The sequence below is a fragment of the Antechinus flavipes genome, chromosome 3 (assembly GCF_016432865.1).
Source record: "Antechinus flavipes isolate AdamAnt ecotype Samford, QLD, Australia chromosome 3, AdamAnt_v2, whole genome shotgun sequence".
Lineage (NCBI taxonomy): Eukaryota > Metazoa > Chordata > Mammalia > Dasyuromorphia > Dasyuridae > Antechinus > Antechinus flavipes.
The window spans coordinates 254,598,678-254,616,745 of NC_067400.1; the positions used below are offsets into that span (position 1 = coordinate 254,598,678).

General features: G+C 35.6%; 1 protein-coding gene across 2 annotated transcripts in view; it reads right to left on the reverse strand.

Annotated features, from left to right (window-relative positions):
- The window catches only part of IFNAR2 (interferon alpha and beta receptor subunit 2), a 35,120-nt gene extending 28,186 nt beyond the window's left edge, over positions 1–6,934 (reverse strand). For both annotated transcript variants that reach the window (XM_051984954.1, XM_051984953.1), the window contains exon 1: positions 6,614–6,934. The gene's annotated coding sequence lies outside the window, so the exon portion shown is untranslated. The remainder of the gene's footprint in view (positions 1–6,613) is intronic.
- Positions 6,935–18,068: the final 11,134 nt, after the last annotated feature.

An 18,068-nucleotide genomic window follows, 5' to 3' on the forward strand; every position in this document is an offset into this window, starting at 1 on the left:
ACTCAGAAATGTTTTTAATTTCATCATTTAATTGAAATTGCTCTAATATTACTAATAATTAGAATTAGTAATTCTAATATTATTGCTGATTACCACCAGTAATAAAAACATTGCTAAACACTGAGGATATACCTCTCCTTCCCTCTCCTCTCTCTTTTCCCTTCCCTCAAATACCTATTCCCTCCGATCAAAGAACTCATCTTGTAATGGGAGGAGAACATACAACTAACTATGTAATGCAAGATACATGAATGGAAAGTCCCACTAAAAGGAAAGGTATAAGAGGAAAGGTCTCTTACAGAAGGTGGAATATGAGCTGAATTTTGAAAAGCCATATTAGTCATGAGGCAGAGAATCCAGGAATAAAAGGTAGTCAATAAAGAGGTACAGAGCTGAGAGATGGAGTATCCTATGTGACAAATAATAAGCCGATCATGCACCTGGGTTATTGAGTAGAAGGAGGAATGTGAAATATAAAATTAGAAATGTAGAAAAGGAGTGAGATTGTAAAAGGCTTTACAACTCAAAAAAGAGCACTTACATTTCTGTGGCTAATTGGGAGACAATGGAGTTGACTGAGTTGGAGATGAGATAAGGTATGTGTGATATAGTTAGACCCGTGTTTTGGGAAGATCATTTTGGCAGTTGAGTGAAGGATGAATTGGTATGACTTTGAATTATCAGGGAGACTGCCCAGAAGGCTAGTCCAAAATACCAGGTATGAGGTGAAGAGGGCCTGCACCAAGGTGGCAGCTAAATGACTGGAGAGAAAGAAGTAAAGAGAAGTTGCAAAAGTACTTTGCATATGTAAAGTGAAAGCTAATGATGGAGGCAGGGCGTCAGGAAATAGTTTTGGGAGTAACCATGATTAAAGGGTGTGACACTAAATGGAGATCCAGCAAGAGAGGCTCAGAAAGAGTAGTTGGATATGGAGGAGAAGTGGGAAAGAGCAATGTCATAAAAACTAGAGAAAAAAGATTATTGAGGAGAAGGGTCAAACAGTTTCAAAGGCTACAAGAGAAGTGAAGAAGAATGAGGACAGAAAAAATCTATTAGATTTGGCAATAAAATATCATTTGAAACTTTGGGGAGAGCAATTTCAGCTGAATGATGAGGTCAGAAGCCAAATGAGAGTAAAAAGAAAGACAGTATGCTCATCAATTGGAGACGGCCATCTTAAGGAGTTTAGCCACAAAAGGAAGAACATATCCTATGATAATTAGCACTTATGGATGGATCAAGTGAGGGTTCTTTGAAGACAGGGGAGAAAAGGGATATCTGCAAGCAGTAGGGAAACAGGCAGTGTACAGGGAGAGACTGAAAATAAATAAGAGTGGATATGCTATGAGTTCAGGTAGATTATCATGTCCATTAGCATTTGGTCTCTGAGTAAAACTATTTCAGGGTTTCAGGCAGCTGTGTGTAGCTACAAAATGGAAGGTGTTTGGAGGGGTGGACTGAGGAGGGTTGAGGTAAGGACAGTCCTGAGGAATTGTAGAATGTTGGAAAGAAATGGTTGCTAGGAATCTCCCCTTACTTTCTAGGCAATTTCAAAAGACTATCAGTTTAAAACAGTACTTTCTACCCATAGATCTCTATGGCTACAAAAACAGAAAGAAGGAAGTATGTCCACAACTTATTTTTAATGCTAATTTTAGTCATTACATTTCCCCCCTGAATTGTGTAAATAGTTTTCCTGACTTTGTTTATTTCATTATGCAAAACATGTTTCTCTGAATTCATTATTTCATCTTTTCTCATAATGCAAGCATATAACATTATATTCATGTATCTCTGTGTGGGACAATGTCCTTTATCTAAATTAAAATCAGAGACCTTCAAGCTAAAAAGCAAAAAAAGAACTATGGTCTCATGTGAAAGGGGAACTCCCAACAGACAAGGTATCTCAGTAGAGGAGTGCAAAGCACACAAGCTACAAATACAGGAAATCCCACTCCCTTCTGATCTTTTCTTCCATTAGCTGGGAGAATTCAGGTTGATATTCTAAGATGGAAATCAACCCAGAGACTTAAAATATACCTCAGAAACAAAGAATACTAACCCATGACACATTCTTTACCACATTAGGAACTTAATGGTAATGAAAAGTAATGTAAGTTTATCTAAGATAATCAAATACTTTCAACTTTTAGCTATAGCTCAACTTGCTATTGCAAAGTTTCAAGTCACAATTAGGGCATAAATCGAGGCCACATTCTTATGAGAAATCTTCACTCAGTTTATCCTATTCACCATAATTTCTCTAGCCTCTCTCCAATAAATGGGCATCTATTTTAATTCTAAGTTTTTCTACCTTCTATCTATCAATGACCAGCAGGGAAGAATCTAGGAAAAAGCACAGCTGTGCTTTTTGAGGAGTTCTCCCTTTTATACTCTTAATATATAGGGCCATATCATCCTTCTGAATTTTATGAAATTTGCTTTTCAAAGATATATGATTAACAATGCTCAGCATTTCTCTTCTTGACAATAATATGATAATAATATTAGCCAGCATTAATCAATCAAATATTTATTATGTATCTCCATATTCTAGACACAAAGTCAAGCTCTGAGAGTACCAAAAGAGGCAAAAGACAGTCCTTGCCCTCAGGGAGCTATAATCTAATAGGAAAAACACAATGCAAACAAACATACAGAAAAAGTTATATGCTGGTTAAATAAGAAATAATTAACAGAGGGAAGACACTGAAATTCCAAAAGGTTGGAAAGGCTTCCTATTAGAAAGTGGGATTTTAGTTGAGACTTAAGGGTAAAAAAAGAGCGATCAGAGATCAATATTGGAATAGAGGAGGGAGAATGTTTCAGGTATGGGAGACAACTAGAGAAAATGTCCAATGCTGAATGTGGATTGTAGCATAGTATTTTCACCAATTTTTTGCTTTGTTTCTTTTTCATTTCTCATGGCTTTTTGTATTTGGGTCTAATTTTTCTTATACAACCTGATAAATATGGAAATATATTTAAAAGGATTATGAATGTTTAACCTATATCATATTGTTTACAGTCTTGGAGAGAGGAGAGATAAGAGAGAAAGGAAAAATTGGAACACAAAGTCTTACAAAAATGAATGGTAAAAACTATCTTTATATGTATTTAGAAAAAAAAATACTATTGAGGAAAAAGAGTAAAAAGAAAATATCTAGTGCTGAGAGATGAAGTATTTTATATGAGGAAAAGGAAGAAAGCCAGTGGCAGTGGACTGAAGAGTACATGTTTGGGAGTACAACATAAGAAGAATGGAAAGAGAGAAGAAGGCTAGATAACAGAAGGTTTAAGTGCTAAAAAAAAAAGAATTTTCTATTGTTCCAGGAGGCAACAAGAAGCCACAGGAGATATCCATATCTATAATTTATATACTCTCTCCCTTCTTCTCTCTCTCTCTCTCTCTCTCTCTCTCTCTCTCTCTCTCTCTCTCTCTCAGAGAAAGATGCTCAATCAGCATTTTAGGAAGATCACTTTAGTGGCTGCATAGAGGGTAGACAGAAATGGAGAAAGACTTGAGGCAGGCAGGCCCACCTACAGGAGACTTCAGGAATCCTGGCATGAGGTGATAAGAGAAGGGAGCATATATGAGAGAAATCTCACATTCAACTGCAGAAATATTAAATGCATTCCTTCTTAAATCTTGATGCAATAAAATTATATATTATAAAGGGCAATGGAAAAATAGATTAAAAACTAATTGGAAACTAAATAATCTAACGATGAGTAAATCAAGCAACAAATCATAGAAATAATCAATAATTTCATCAAAGAGAATGACAATCATGAGACAACATACACAAGGACCAACTTATGGGATGCAGTCAAAGCAATATGGAGGGGAAATTTTATATCTCTAAATGTTTACATGAATAAAATAGAGAAAAAGCAGATCAATGAATTGAGCATGCAGTCAAAAAGAACACATTTAAAATTCCCATTTTAAACACTAAATCAGAAATTTTGAAAATCAAAGAAATTTTGAAAATAAAACTAATAGCTGATTGTAAGGAAAAACAATGAAACAGACAAACTTTTGCTTAATTTGATTTTAAAAAGTAAGAAAACCAAATTACCAGTATTAAAAAGGAAAAGGGTGAATTCCCCAACAATGTAGAAATTAAAGAAATAATTAGGAATTATTTTGCCCAACCGTCTGCCAATAAATCTGACAACTTAAGTGAAATGGGTGAATGTTTACCAAAAAAACCAAAACACCTCCCCCAAAAAACTGTCCGGATTAACAGGTGGGAAACAAAATACTTAAATAACCCTATTTTAGAAAAAGAAATCAAACAAGTTATCAATGAACTCCCTTAAAAAATGGATTTACAAGTGAATTTTATCAAAAAAATGTAAAGAACAATTGATTCTAATAATATATAAATATTTGGAAAAATAGGCCAAAGAAGTCCTATTAAGTCCCTTTTATAATACACAGATGGTGCTGCTATCTAAATTAGGAAGAACCAAAAGAGAGAAAAAATTATAGATCAATCTTCCTAATGAATATTGATGCAAAAGTTATAAATAATTAGTAAAGAGATTATAGCAATTTATTACCAAGAATGCAGGGCTGGTTCTATCAGGAAAAGTATCAACATAATGGACTATATCAATAACAAAACTAACAGCACATCATATGATTATCTGAATAGCTGCAGAAAAAAATCTTCGACAAAATACAAATACAGATACAGCACCATTCCTATTAAAACACCAGAAAGCATAAGAATAAATGGAGTTTTCCTTGAAATGACAAGCATTACGTGTAATGGCCATAAACTAGAAGCCTTCCCAATAAGATCAGGGTTGATACAAGGCTGTCCAATATCACCATTATTATTGTACTTGAAATGTTAGCTTTAGCAATAAGAGAAAAAAAAATAGAAGGAATCAGAATAAATAGTGAGGAAATAAAACTATCCCTCTATGTAGATGATATGATGGTATACTTAAAGAGTCTTAAAGAATCAACTTTAAAAATTACTTGAAATAATCAATAACTTTAGAAAAGTCACAGGACATAAAATACATAAATCATCAACATTTCTATACATTACCAACAAAGCCTGGCAGCAAGAAATAGAGAAATTCAAATAACAGTAAACAAAATAAAATAGTTGGGAGGCTACTTGCCAAGACAAACCCAGGAACTATATGAGCACAACTACAAAACACTTTTCACAAAAAAAGTTAGATTTAAACAATTGCAAACATATTAATTGTTCATGAATAGACTGGGCTAATATAATAACAATGGTAATTCTACCTAAATTAATTTGCTTATTCAGTGCCACACCAATCAAAGTATCCAAAAATATTTTATAGGGCTAGAAAAAAAAATAACAAATTTCATCTGGAAGAACAAAAGGTCAATAATATCAAGAGAATTAATGAAAAAAAAGTCAAAAGAATGTGACCTGATGGTACCAAATCCAAAACTATTTGGTACTGGCTAAAAATTAAAGTGGTAGATCAGTGGGTAGCTAGTGGGATGATGAGGTACACAAAAAATGAAGGTGAAAAACGTATGCTTTGATTTGCATTCAGATTTCATGATTTTCATTATGTGGCTAGCATTTTCCATCATGAGTCTATTGGAATTGTCTTGGATCATTATATTGCTGAGAAGAGCTATTTACAATTGATCATTGTACAATGTTGCTCTTACTGTGCATAGTATTTTCCTTAACTTCATTGAGCATCAGTTCATGTAAATTTTTGCAGTTTTTTTTTTTTTAAATCCACCTGCTCATCATTTTTTATAGCACATCCTCCATCAAATTCATGTAACACAACCTGTTCAGCTACTAATCAGCTCTGAGGTGGTACCTAAAAGTTGTTTAATTTGCATTTCTCTAATCAATAGTGATTTTGAGCATTTTTTCATGACTACAGATAGTTTTGATTTCTTCATTAGAAAAATGCCTGTTTATGTCCTTTTTGATATTTATCAATTGGAGAATTACTTGCATTCTTGTAAATCTGACTGAGTTCTCTTCATATTTTAGAAATGAAGCCTTTATCAGAAACAGTTGTAAAAACTATTTCTCATGCTTCTGCTTTCCTTCTAATCTTGGTTGCTTGATTTTGTTTGTACAATCCCTTTTTAATTTAATGTAATCAAATTACTCATTTGAGTTTCATAATATTCTCTATTTCTATCATAAATTCTTTCCTCTTCCTTAGACTATCCCCTGCTCTCCTAATTAGTTTATAAGGTATCATCCTTTATGTCTAAATCATGTGTCCATTTTGAGTTTATCTTAGTATGCAGTGTGAAGATGTAGGTTCACGCCTAGTTTCTGTCATACTATTTTCCAGTTTTCTCCGCAGTTTTTGTCAAATAATGAGTTCTTATGACAGAAGCTGGAGTCTTTGGATAATCACTATGTTTTATGTGCCTAATCTACAGAAGTTTAATTGCTTATTGATTTCTTGCGAAAGAGTAGTAGAAAGGAGAAGAGTCAGTACTGGGTCATAGACATTTTAGGTTAGAATCACTTCCGGCTTCATTTTTAAAATGAGCTTTTAGATCCTCTCCTTTCGTCCACCCGAAAAACAAACAAACAAACAAAAAAAAACAACCCAACTATGACTTTACCTTTGCAGCGCAGAGTCTCCGCTTCTCAGGTTCTGTCATTGTCTCCGCCTGCTTTCGGTCCTCCTCCGGGGATGTAAGGGATTGGGAGAAGAGAGATAGGGACGCGTTGGTGGGACTGTGGTTGTAATCTAGGGGAGAGAAGGAGGCCGTGGGGTCGGCAGTGGGGAAGAATCACGGATCTCAATCTTAGAAGGCGATTACAGAAGCTTTCGAAATGAGTTTCTCAGGCTTCCTCACATCGCAAGCTGGGAAAATCCTACTGAGGCCGAGAGCCAGGGAGAGACTGTGAAAGAGAGCCCAGGATGGGGGAGGGTTGAGAAGGTGGAGTCGGGCGGCTGAGAGAGGGCGGGAAATAGGCGGGGAGAATGAGAAGAAAAGTTAGCTTCGGAGCAATCCTTTAAAGAAGGTGCATTGAGCCCCCACGTGGTGAAAGAGAGATTCTGAAATGTGTACAATGCACCGCAGACCATTTTATGAATCCGTCTCTTCCTGGGGTTGAGAGGGAAAAACTCTCCTTGCCGGTTGATTAAGCGTGCTGAGTGATTGGGAAGGGAAGAATGAGGTACTGAAGTATTTTTAGAACTCTATGAGTGGGACTTCAGTGGTCAGTTGGTCAGTCATTAAACACTTATGTGCCAAATACTGTAAGAAAGGCAAAAGACGGACTAATCTTAAGCAGCCCAGGGTCTAATGGGGAGGTGATGTGCAAACAATATATACAAGATGAATTGGAGATGACTGAGGAAATACATTGAGATTTCTCGTAGAAAATGGGATTTTATCCGGCACTTAAAAGAATCTAGAAGATTGAATTTTTGAAAGAAAAGGATTCCAAGCGAGGAGACGGCAAGTTTCAACGTCGGGAGGGAGAACTTGGAGAGCCTTATGCGGGTGTAGCAGAAGGTCAATGTCACTATTCCACAGTCTATGGATGAAGTACACGTGTAAGAAGATTGGGAAAGTATGTACATGTTATGTACATGTACAGGTTATGAAAAACTTTAAACCACAAACTGGATTTTATATTTGATCCTGCAGGTAATAGGAAGCTACTGGAATTTATTGAGTAGGTGGGGAGGAAATTTTTTGGGGGGACTTGAAAGAATCTGGGAAAGTCCAGAAAGAGAGTATTCTATGCAAGAGGGAAAGTCAGTGAAAATGCCCGGGAGGTGGGAGTTTGATTGTCTTGTCCAAGAAATAGCAAGGAAGTCATTGTTATTGGATTGTTGGTCTATGAGCTTTAAGAAGACTAAAGGAAAGGAAAAATGTAAGGCTATGTTATATAGATTTTCTCCTGAGTGATTTCAAACATCTTCAGGCCAACTTCTAATCCTGAAGCCAGCCAGTGGAAACTTCTCTTTGGCATATACTCATTTGGGTGGAAAAAAAAATGCTCTCCAAAGCCTTTGTGAAACCTGTTTTCACTGTTCACAATCTAGGAGAAACAAACAGATCTGTCAGGTCTGCCAAATTTGTGCCCAAGTAAATTCTGAAAGGGCTGTTAACCCCCTTCCCCGCAACTGCAGCCTATCTGGAGTAGGGGTACAAATTTATGGGAGCACAGATTTTACATGCCCCCTCTTAGGGGCTTCAAACTGCTTTTGTTTTTTGTTGACACCTTTACTAATTCCCTTGTAATACTGAAAAAGGCTCAGAGGTTTTTGCTAAAGGAGATCAAATCCATTTAAGATTAATTGTTATCTTTATTATCTCCACCTCGCATGCCATCCTCTCTACCCAATACTTAATGCCTTTTAAACATTATGGTGCTTGCATCCTAGGCCACCTGAGCACTCCTTTTCCTGTGTATAATGTCATTGTTCTACCCATTATCTCTACTACTTTGAGGAGACAAAAGCAGGGATACTAGGGAAATGTTCTTTGGTATTTATCCTAAGAAAAGCTGTTTGGTGTGAGACATTCATGATAGTCTTGAGTACCCTTCTCCCCACCTCCTCTTTTTATTATCTTTTTTGCTCATATTTGACCCCTGAATTTTTAACCTACTGTAATATTTGTTTTCTCCAGACTCCAAGGTATAAACTTCCAACTACTTGTTCAACCTGAATACCATCAGCTGATTCTGACACTCAGCACTCTACTGAATGCTGCTGTTGCCATCTTCAAGTTGAATGCCACTCCTACTCAGTCTGGACCTCATTAGACAAGGGACAGTTCTATCGAAGCAGCTCCAGTAGATGAGATTTCCGTCCCTTTATCCCAAATAAATTTGTGATTCAAACTGCTTGATGGGGAAAAAATGATATGGTATATAGCTTCTAGGGAAAACAGCAGTAAGGAGGTCCCCCCTGATTTTGAGTACTTTTGTTCTAACAATCTTTCAATGATTCTGAAGTCTTTTGGCTTTAGAATCAGTGATCCTGAGGTCCCCCCAACCTTAGAGTGCTATTGTTCTAACAATCTGTCTGTCAATGATTGTGAAAGATTTTATAGATTTTAGGGAAGATATATTAGTGATCCCGAGACTCTCTTACCTTAGAGTACTATTATTCTGACAATCTGTCAATGATTCTAAAATCTTCTGGTCTTAGGATAGTGCTACATCTGCTGGTCAATGATAACAAAATTCCTGAGACCATGCCTCAGTTCTATCTCGAAGCCATAAAATTAGCACATCAATGACATGAAGAACTGGATAAATTTGTCTCCTTGCTCTTCGTTCCTTGCTACATTCTTTTGGAACTAAGCCCACTTCAATTGGCATTAGAGTTACAAAAAACTTTGCCCCTTGACTTAGACATGGGTTCAAACCTGCAAATTCTTTTGAGAGACTTCTAGACAGTAGTCTGTGACCCCAACCTTTTGGGGTCCCTTCCCAAACTCAACACAAGTACAAAAATCCAGCTCCAAGGCTATGGATTGAGCAATGGATAAATAAGCTGTGGCATATGACTATAATATAGGTTCTCTGTTTAGCCAAAAATGAGAAAATAGATAATTGCTTAAAATACACACATACACATACACACACACATTTAATATTGAAAATAGTTGAAGAGCCAAGCAAATTGGAAACTACAGATTGACAGCAAGATGATCAAAGATAACAGTCATAACAGTCATCAATACTGGAGATATTGTAAAAATATAGACAGTTAGTACATAGCTAAAAGATATGAATAGGTAGTTTTCAGATGAAGGGAAAAAAAAGCTGAGAATTGATCTCATGATCCTAGAAGACAACTTGGAATAATTTTTAATTTATGATTTATTTTTAACATTTTTTTCTTTTTAAATTTTGAGAATCAAATCCTCTCCCCCCTTCTTATTCCTCCCTCACTCACTGAGAAAGCAAGCAAAATGATGCCAATTAGTTATACATGTGAAATTATACAAAACATTTTCCCAATTAGTTATGTCAAAAAAAGGAAAAATAAAGCAAGAAAATTATACTTCAAATTACATTCAGAGTTTATCAGTTCTCTCTCTGGAGTTGGATAGTATGTTTTCATCAACAATCCTTTGAAATTGTCTTAGATCATTGTATTGATCCAAGTAGCAAGACTTTCAATGTTGATCATTGGGCCACAGCAACATTGCTGCTGCTGAGGTTTAGAGTGGGCTAGATTCCTGGTGGTCGAGAAGATAGTGGCTATAAGAGAGTTATTAAGAATCCCCTTTAAATCGGCTGCAGGTTTTAGGAGTGAAAGAATTCACTCATTCCCGATTATTAGTTGCAAAATGAAAGTTTATTGTTACAAGGCAACCTTCACAAATGTTCCTTGTGGATTGGGAATGAAATAAATTGGAGGCAAAGGGAAGAGGAGAGAGGTTAGAGAATACAACTGCCTCTCAGTCTCCTTGTATCATTATCATCATCCTCCTCCTCCTCTCACATGAAGAGATCCATTCTATAGGTCTTAGTTAGACTTTCAGCAGTCACTGGCAAGTGGCTGTATCACAACATGGTACTACTCTTAGAACTTTTAAAGTTACCAACTCAACCTCAGTTGGTGTTGATAAAAGTGAATTCCTTTTTCACAGTGATTACTCTTTTTAATGAAAGCTACCAGACCCAGGCTGAAAAGTAAGGCCAGGGGCCTAAGAGGTGCTATCACTATTTGCTGTTCTTGAACTTGCTGGCTTATCAGGGGCAATTACTCAAGAAGTTGAATCCTACCTGGGTTTCAGTTTCTTCAACTTTTACATCTGCAGTTGCCTATAGAATATTTTAAACTGGATGCCTAGGAGACATTTAAACTTAACATATTCAAAATTGAAGTTTTTATCTTTTTTCCCCAAGTCCCACCTTCTTTTCAGTTAACCTATTACTGTTGAAAGCATCCCCTCCTCGCCAATAACCAGGCTTGGAAGCAAGGCATCAACCTCCAAACCTCACTCTCTCATTCCCAACTTCTAATATCCAATCTTTTGTTTTGCTTTTCCTTGTAAACCTAGAGCTCAGCACAGTGCTTGGTACATAGTAGATACTTAAGTATATGTTGACTAAGAACACATATACATTAGCTCATTTAAATCTCACAATAAACCAATGATGTTGGCACAAGAACCTAAACCTAAGAAAATCTAACTCCCCCAAAAGCCCTGACTTTCCTGATTGATAAAAGGCATGAGTTAGGGCTTAAACCCTATTAAGTTCATCTTTAGGTGAACTGATGCTTCTCTTTTTCTATGTTCTATATTATACCAGGCTTGTTACAAACAGTTAAATCTATTTAACTCATTTCAGTTCAACCTACCCAATAGCAGAGATTAGTAGACAGATACCACTAAGCCTGAAATTATAATTTCATTATAATTTTTTCTCTGCTGATACTGGCAGGGCTATTAAATAAGATAATGTGGGCAAAGTTAAAAGAGAACTAGATTTGGAATTGGATGACTTAGGTTTAAATTGGTATACGTCCAAATTAGATTCTTTCTTCTACTACAAAGCTCCTTAAACTGTGGGGTTGCAACCCCATATAGGATCATATAATTGAATGTGGGGTTGTGAAATTATAATTTATTATCAGTAAAGGTTTGATTTATAAATCTATTCTATATAACTATATATCCAGAGCTATGTAAAAATTTCTCAGAGAAGGGGGTAGGGACTGCAAGAAGAAAAAGTTTAAGAAGCTCTGCATTTATTTTATCACAGTGCTTCATTGAATTTTTTTTTTTTTTTGAAAGACTAGGTCTCTCTATTTTACTTGGGCTAGAAGTGCAGGGGTTACTCACTGGGGCCAGTTCCACTGATGTGAATTCTGACTCCAGCTTATTTTTCCATCTTGGAAATTTAAGTTCCCCAAGACTGTCTCGTTTAGCATATTTAAAGACAATAACCTTTGAGAATTGCTGGAGCAAGCCCATCCTGCTCCTTTATCAATTAGAATTCTCAGACTATCTTTAAGATAGTCTCAATATCTCAGTTCCTGCCTTTATTTTCCCTCATCCCCTGAGACTTTCAAAGTTATGGTGTCAAACTCCCGAGGTTATATTTCCCCTATAAAATACCTGCTAATACTATAGATCTTTGCTAACTCCTTTTTTACAACTAGCCTAATGTGGGGTACTTTCCCCATGTCAAAGCATCTTCCCAATCTTAATCTTAATCACTTCTTCTTCCTCATTAATTATAAGTTCTATTAGGGAACTTTGTCTTTCGCTTTGTTAATTGCTCATGAAGTAAAATAGCAAACTTTTGTAAACTGTAATGGATGCCTGACTTGATTTCTTCAAGTTGATTGTACAGTATCTTTAACAATCAATTGCTCTCCTAAATCTATTTTATATTACCATTTCTGATGCCTATTTTATCTTTTCACCACTACTAATCACCATCATCAATTAAGGACCTGGGTTCTGTCTTTAGGCATCTCCTTTTTTACTTTCTGCCTATATTGATACCAGGCTTGGTGAAGACAGTTAAATCTATTTAGCCTATTTCAGCTCAGTCTCCCCAGTGGTAGAGATTAGACAGGCAACTCTGCCCTTCATTATAATTTTTTTCTCTGCTGATATTGTCAGGCCTGCTAAATTAGATAATGTGGCAAAGTGAGAAGAGAACTAGATTTGGAATTAGATGACCTAGGTTTAAATTCTGGCTTTTACATTTACAACCAATTGTAGTCTTGGGTGAATTACTCAACTTTTCTGGACCTTTAGTTCTTCACCTATAGAATAAAGGAATTGAATGAGATAACCTTTAAATTCTCTACAAGTCCAAATCTATGATCCTTTTGTAATTCCTTTCCAAAAGTCTATGAAAGACATGTTGATGTAGGTATGGGGCTTGGTTAAGGATTGATCTTCTACCTTCTCTCAGGTACTTTTTTTCAGGTAAAAACATACCGTAATTGAATCAAAAGGTGTAAACTAGGTATGAACTAGGCCTGGACACCCTTTAGGCACAACATAGTCTCTGGATTGATAAAAGGATTTAGCCATATCCTGTAAGTGTACTGAGCTGCTTTGGAATTGGAGATTTGATGATCTAGCTGCAGAAAAGGGATGAGGACCTCAAGGACTACACTAGAAAGAACTGGCTACACATGGAGAAAGAAAAAAATGGAACTGAGCTGTGGCAGAAAAACTGAGGAATGAACCTTACTGGTTCTTGGCATCTTGACAGGAGTGGAAAACCACATATTCCTTCTCAAGAATTGAAGGAAGTTCCAGAACAAAGTGCCTTCCCCTTCCACTCAACCATTTTCACTGCTAATTTTAAAAGACATCATAACACATTCTATTTCCTTTTTTTTTTTTTTTAACCCAGATGTTCCTGATACTCTGAATTGTGTCCCAAACATAAAAGGGCCAGAGAATGACTAGAGATAAATATGCTTAAATGAAGGCAGACAATAAAATCTCTACCTAAATGCTAGGTTTTTTCTATATTGTAACAAAGGGTTCAAAGGCAGCAGAGCATGTAAAGAAAATTGGTTATGGTATAAAATTTAAAAAGCGCAAATAAAACTTCTTTTTAAAAATTAAGATAACCAAGTGTCGGGGGCCAAGACCTAGTCGCAGGGAACCTTAACAGAGACTGCCTCTTCCAGCTTCCCCGAGACAGACGGGGCTTCGGTTGTCCCCGGCCCTCCTCGTGGAGACGGGAGGAGGGAATCACCAGACAGAGAGCCGAGGTGGATAGAACGCAATGATGTTACAAGTCAGGGGTATCTCCTGCAAACTGTCCCGTGTCAGTTCCTTTTATAGTTCTTTTCCCTCCATCTGCCGTTCACCAATCAGGGTAGAGACTACTCCCCAATCCCTCCCCAAAGGAAGAGCCCATCCTTTCTGTGCCTCTCCCGCCACGGGTCAGGTTCCACCACTTCAGCCCGTGGTAATCAAGGAATCCTGGGTTAGGGTGGGTCCTGACACAAAGGAGTCCTCAACTCACTCCAGGAGGTTCAGGTCCAGAGCCTCCCACAACCAAGTTTTCCATGAAATAATGTTTCTTGTTGAGTTTGAATTTGATAAAATCATCATTACACAGCATAGGATGTATACTATACTAGATAGAGTGATGGAGTTGAAGTATGAAAAACCTGGGTTTCAATTTGTTGAGGTATCAGATGTATGTTCCAATGTCATCTTCAAAAGCATTCAGACTCAGATAGTTTCCAAATCAAGTAAAGTAATTTATGTGGGGGTAATGGACCCAGAGGAATTTCTTCCTTAAGGGAGGTAGACATCCGAACAGACTGGGATGTTTATATAAAGAAAGGAGGATAAGAAAAACTGGAAAATTGGGCAAAACAGGAAAATTGGACAATCTTAAATAAGATTTTGCATATGTAAGTCCCTTTTGTGTCTTTAATCAGATATTTGTTTCATGGGTTGCCATGGCCAGATAATTTTATTACCTCATACCAATCCTCTAACCTTTACTCTCTATAATAAATATAGACAAATAAAAACAACATAACAGATAAAGGAAATAGATTTATAGCTTGAGTCAAGAGTTAACAACAATGATAAGTTTTTCACTTTTTGCATTCTTAGGGTCTCTTTTGTTGTTATTCCTGTCAAAAATGCAGAAACAAAACTTCTAGAACCTGCCAAAATTTGGAAAGACAGAGAAAACTCTTTCTTGTAATTTCCCTGACTGACAAAACCTGAGAAAGACTTTAAGCTTCTGATACTCAGATCCTTTTCTTGAGTCATCAAAACAAATCCTATTATCAATTAGTCAGGTATCTGGGGGGTAGGAAGGAGAGTAACCACATTCAGTATTTCAGTCATATGATACATAGAATTGCTTAAGTCTAGATATTACAGGGCCTCATTACAGACAGAAATATGCCCACCGCATGATTGTCTGTTATGATTCAAGCTGCTTCTGTGACTATGATCTTTTCTGAAGTTGAAATTTAGCACAGCTTCAGGGGGAAGTAACACTCTTATGGTCTCTGAGTGCTATGCATACTTTATATAGTCTAGTGCTGTAGTAGAGTAACAGTTACTACTTTGTTATAGATGTAACAGGTCAAATCAAATGCATCAAAATTTTTAGATGCTGACAATTATTAACTGTTATTTCTGTAAATGAGAGATATTTTTCTTTGTGTACAACATGTTTCTATATTATTAAAAGAAAAATCTGATATTCTTTTAACAAGTGAAACTAGAAGACAAAGAGGAAATTTTTTTTTATTATAACTTTATTGACAGAACATATGCATGGGTGATTTTTTACAACATTATCCCTTGCACTCACTTCTGTTCCGACTTTTCCCTTCCCTCCCTCCACCTCCTTCCCTAGATGGCAGGCAGTCTTATATATGTTAAATATGTTATGGTATATCCTAGATACAATATATGTGTGCAGAATTGTACAGTTCTCTTGTTTCATAAGAAGAATTGGATTCAGAAGGTAAAAATAACCTGGGAAGAAAAACAAAAATGCAAGTAGTCCACATTCATTTCCCAGTGTTTCTTCTCTGGGTGTAGCTGATTCTGTCCATCATTGATGGATTGGAACTGAATTAGATCTTCTTGACAAAGAGGAAATTTTAACTAAGCAAAAAGATAAATTCCCAGGCTCATCTTGGAGAGGCAACTAAAGGAATTATGTTCTTCTGTCCAAGAATGAAAAGAAGCATCATTTCACAACGACTCTTGGTCATTTTATCTCATAGTACCCATGATAATCATAAACAAAACAAAACAACAACCAAAACACCTGCAATGAAGATAATTTCAAGGTATATATCTATATCTATATCTATATATCTTTTGCAGACAAGAATACATTACCTTCAGAGACACAGGCAGGATTGTTATGAGTCATGAGAAGATAAATCATGGTGGGGAACTAAAAGCAGAGAGTTTTATGGAGCAAAGACAATGGATGAATGTTATATATTACCTGGAAAAGATGGTATACCATTTTTAGAAATTATCCTGAAGGATGTAAATTACAGTGTATTTAACAATTTTCAAACCACTCAGTCTCAAAAATCAAACTTTTAAATACATATTCTCCCAGTGATACCACATTGTTACAAATTTTGGAATGCCAAAGTTTCTGAAGAATCAAAGTTACAGGTGATTGCAAAATTAGTTATAACTTGAAACTATGTAATGAAAACAGAAACATCACCACTTTAAAATAAGGATGATTTTCTTGGCATCCTGGATATCTAATTGATAGCATCAAAGAAACCAAAATAAAATGCAGGAATAATAATACATCAATACTTGACAGGGTACCGCAGTGATGAGATGCATAACTATATGCAGTTATAACACAGATCATAACACAAGCACCTTTCTCTCTTTTCTTTTCAATACACGAAAATTTCAAAAGTTCATGAATAGCCATAGGACAACAATCAAGAAAAACTAACAAAGTATGGCTAATTAATAGGGCAAAGCTAGCTAATTGTAACAAAAATGCCATTAGTGGTCCTATAAAAATAGAGCCTTTAACTATAATCATTACTGCTATTGCATGAATATAGCACAAAATAGTCAAACATAAAACAGTAAAATAAGAAATAATCATACTTAAGCATGTAGTAATTACATGTATAACTAAATTTATGTAGTTACATGCAAGGCATATGTCTTATGGAAAATCTCTAATATCATTGCCTAGATATGCATGTAATAAAAGCATAATACGGTTTTGTTTTACCATCTAATATCATTCTTTTTTTGTTTTATTAGATTGTTTTATCTATTCACATTTAAACTTATTAGTTTGTTTTATATTTTCCTCTAAAATTGTTTCCCCCAAGTTATAATTTTTTTTCATTTTTTTTTGCTATAATTGTGTGCCTTCAGCTACTTTCATCTTTTTTTTTTTTTTTTTTTTTTTTTTAAGGTGGCCTGGTTCTCCTTGTTTTCTTTTGCTCACTTTTGCTTACTCCTGGTTCCCTCTTCTCATTTGTTACCCTTTTCCCTTTGGGATTTTGTTTTTTAGTTCCTTTCTCTCCCTTGCTTTTAACTATTTTTTTTTCCTTCCTCCCCCTTTTCCTCTGTTAGTCAAGTAAATTCCTTCTCTGTTTTCTCCCTTCAGCTAGTACTTACTATTCATTAATTTTTTAAATGTCTTTTTTTTTTTTTTTGGCAGACCTTTCCAGAAAGGATTTCTTTCACTTTTTTCATTATCCCTTTTCTCTTTCTGTTTACTTTGGACTCTCATTCTTTGATTGATGACCTTTAAGATTATCTGGGCTCTCTTTTCTTGGTATTCTTTTTATAATCAAAGCACGCAATTCATTTTAGGCTTATTTTCTTATTGTTCAATGGTATTCTATTATAATCATATATCCAAACATGTTCAGCCATTACCCAATAGATAGATATCTCCTCCATGTCCAATTCTTTGCCACCACAAAAAGAGCTACTATAAACATTTTTGTATATATAAATCTTTTTTTCTTTTCTTTTCTTTTCTTTTCTTTTCTTTTCTTTTCTTTTCTTTTCTTTTTTCTTTTCTTTTCTTTTCTTTTCTTTTCTTTTCTTTCTTCCTCCCTTTCTTCTTTCCTCCCTCTTTTCTTCCTTTCTTCTTTCCTTCCTTCCTTCCTCCCTCCTTCCATCCTTCTCTTTCTCTCTCTCTTTTTCTTTCTTCTGGGAGGTTTCATTTTTGGATCTTCTTCAGAAGATAATTAGCAGAGTCTTTCAATTTCCATTTTACCCTCTGGTTCTAGAATCTCAGGGCAGTGTTTCTTGACAATTTCTTGAAAGAGGAAAGGCTTTTTTTTGATTATGGCTTTAGGTAATCTAATAATTCTTAAATTATTTCTCCTCAAACTATTTTTAGGTCTTTTTTTTTCAATAAGCTATTTTATATTTTATTCTATTTTTAAAATTCTTTTGATTTTGTTTGATTGTATCTTGATTCATTAGCTTCCACTTGCCCAATTCTAATTTTTAAGGAATTATTATGCTGTCCCTTTGGAAGAGTGGCAACTGAGCTCAGCTGAGAGAGAGAGAGAGAGAGAGAGAGAGAGAGAGAGAGAGAGAGAGAGAGAGAGAG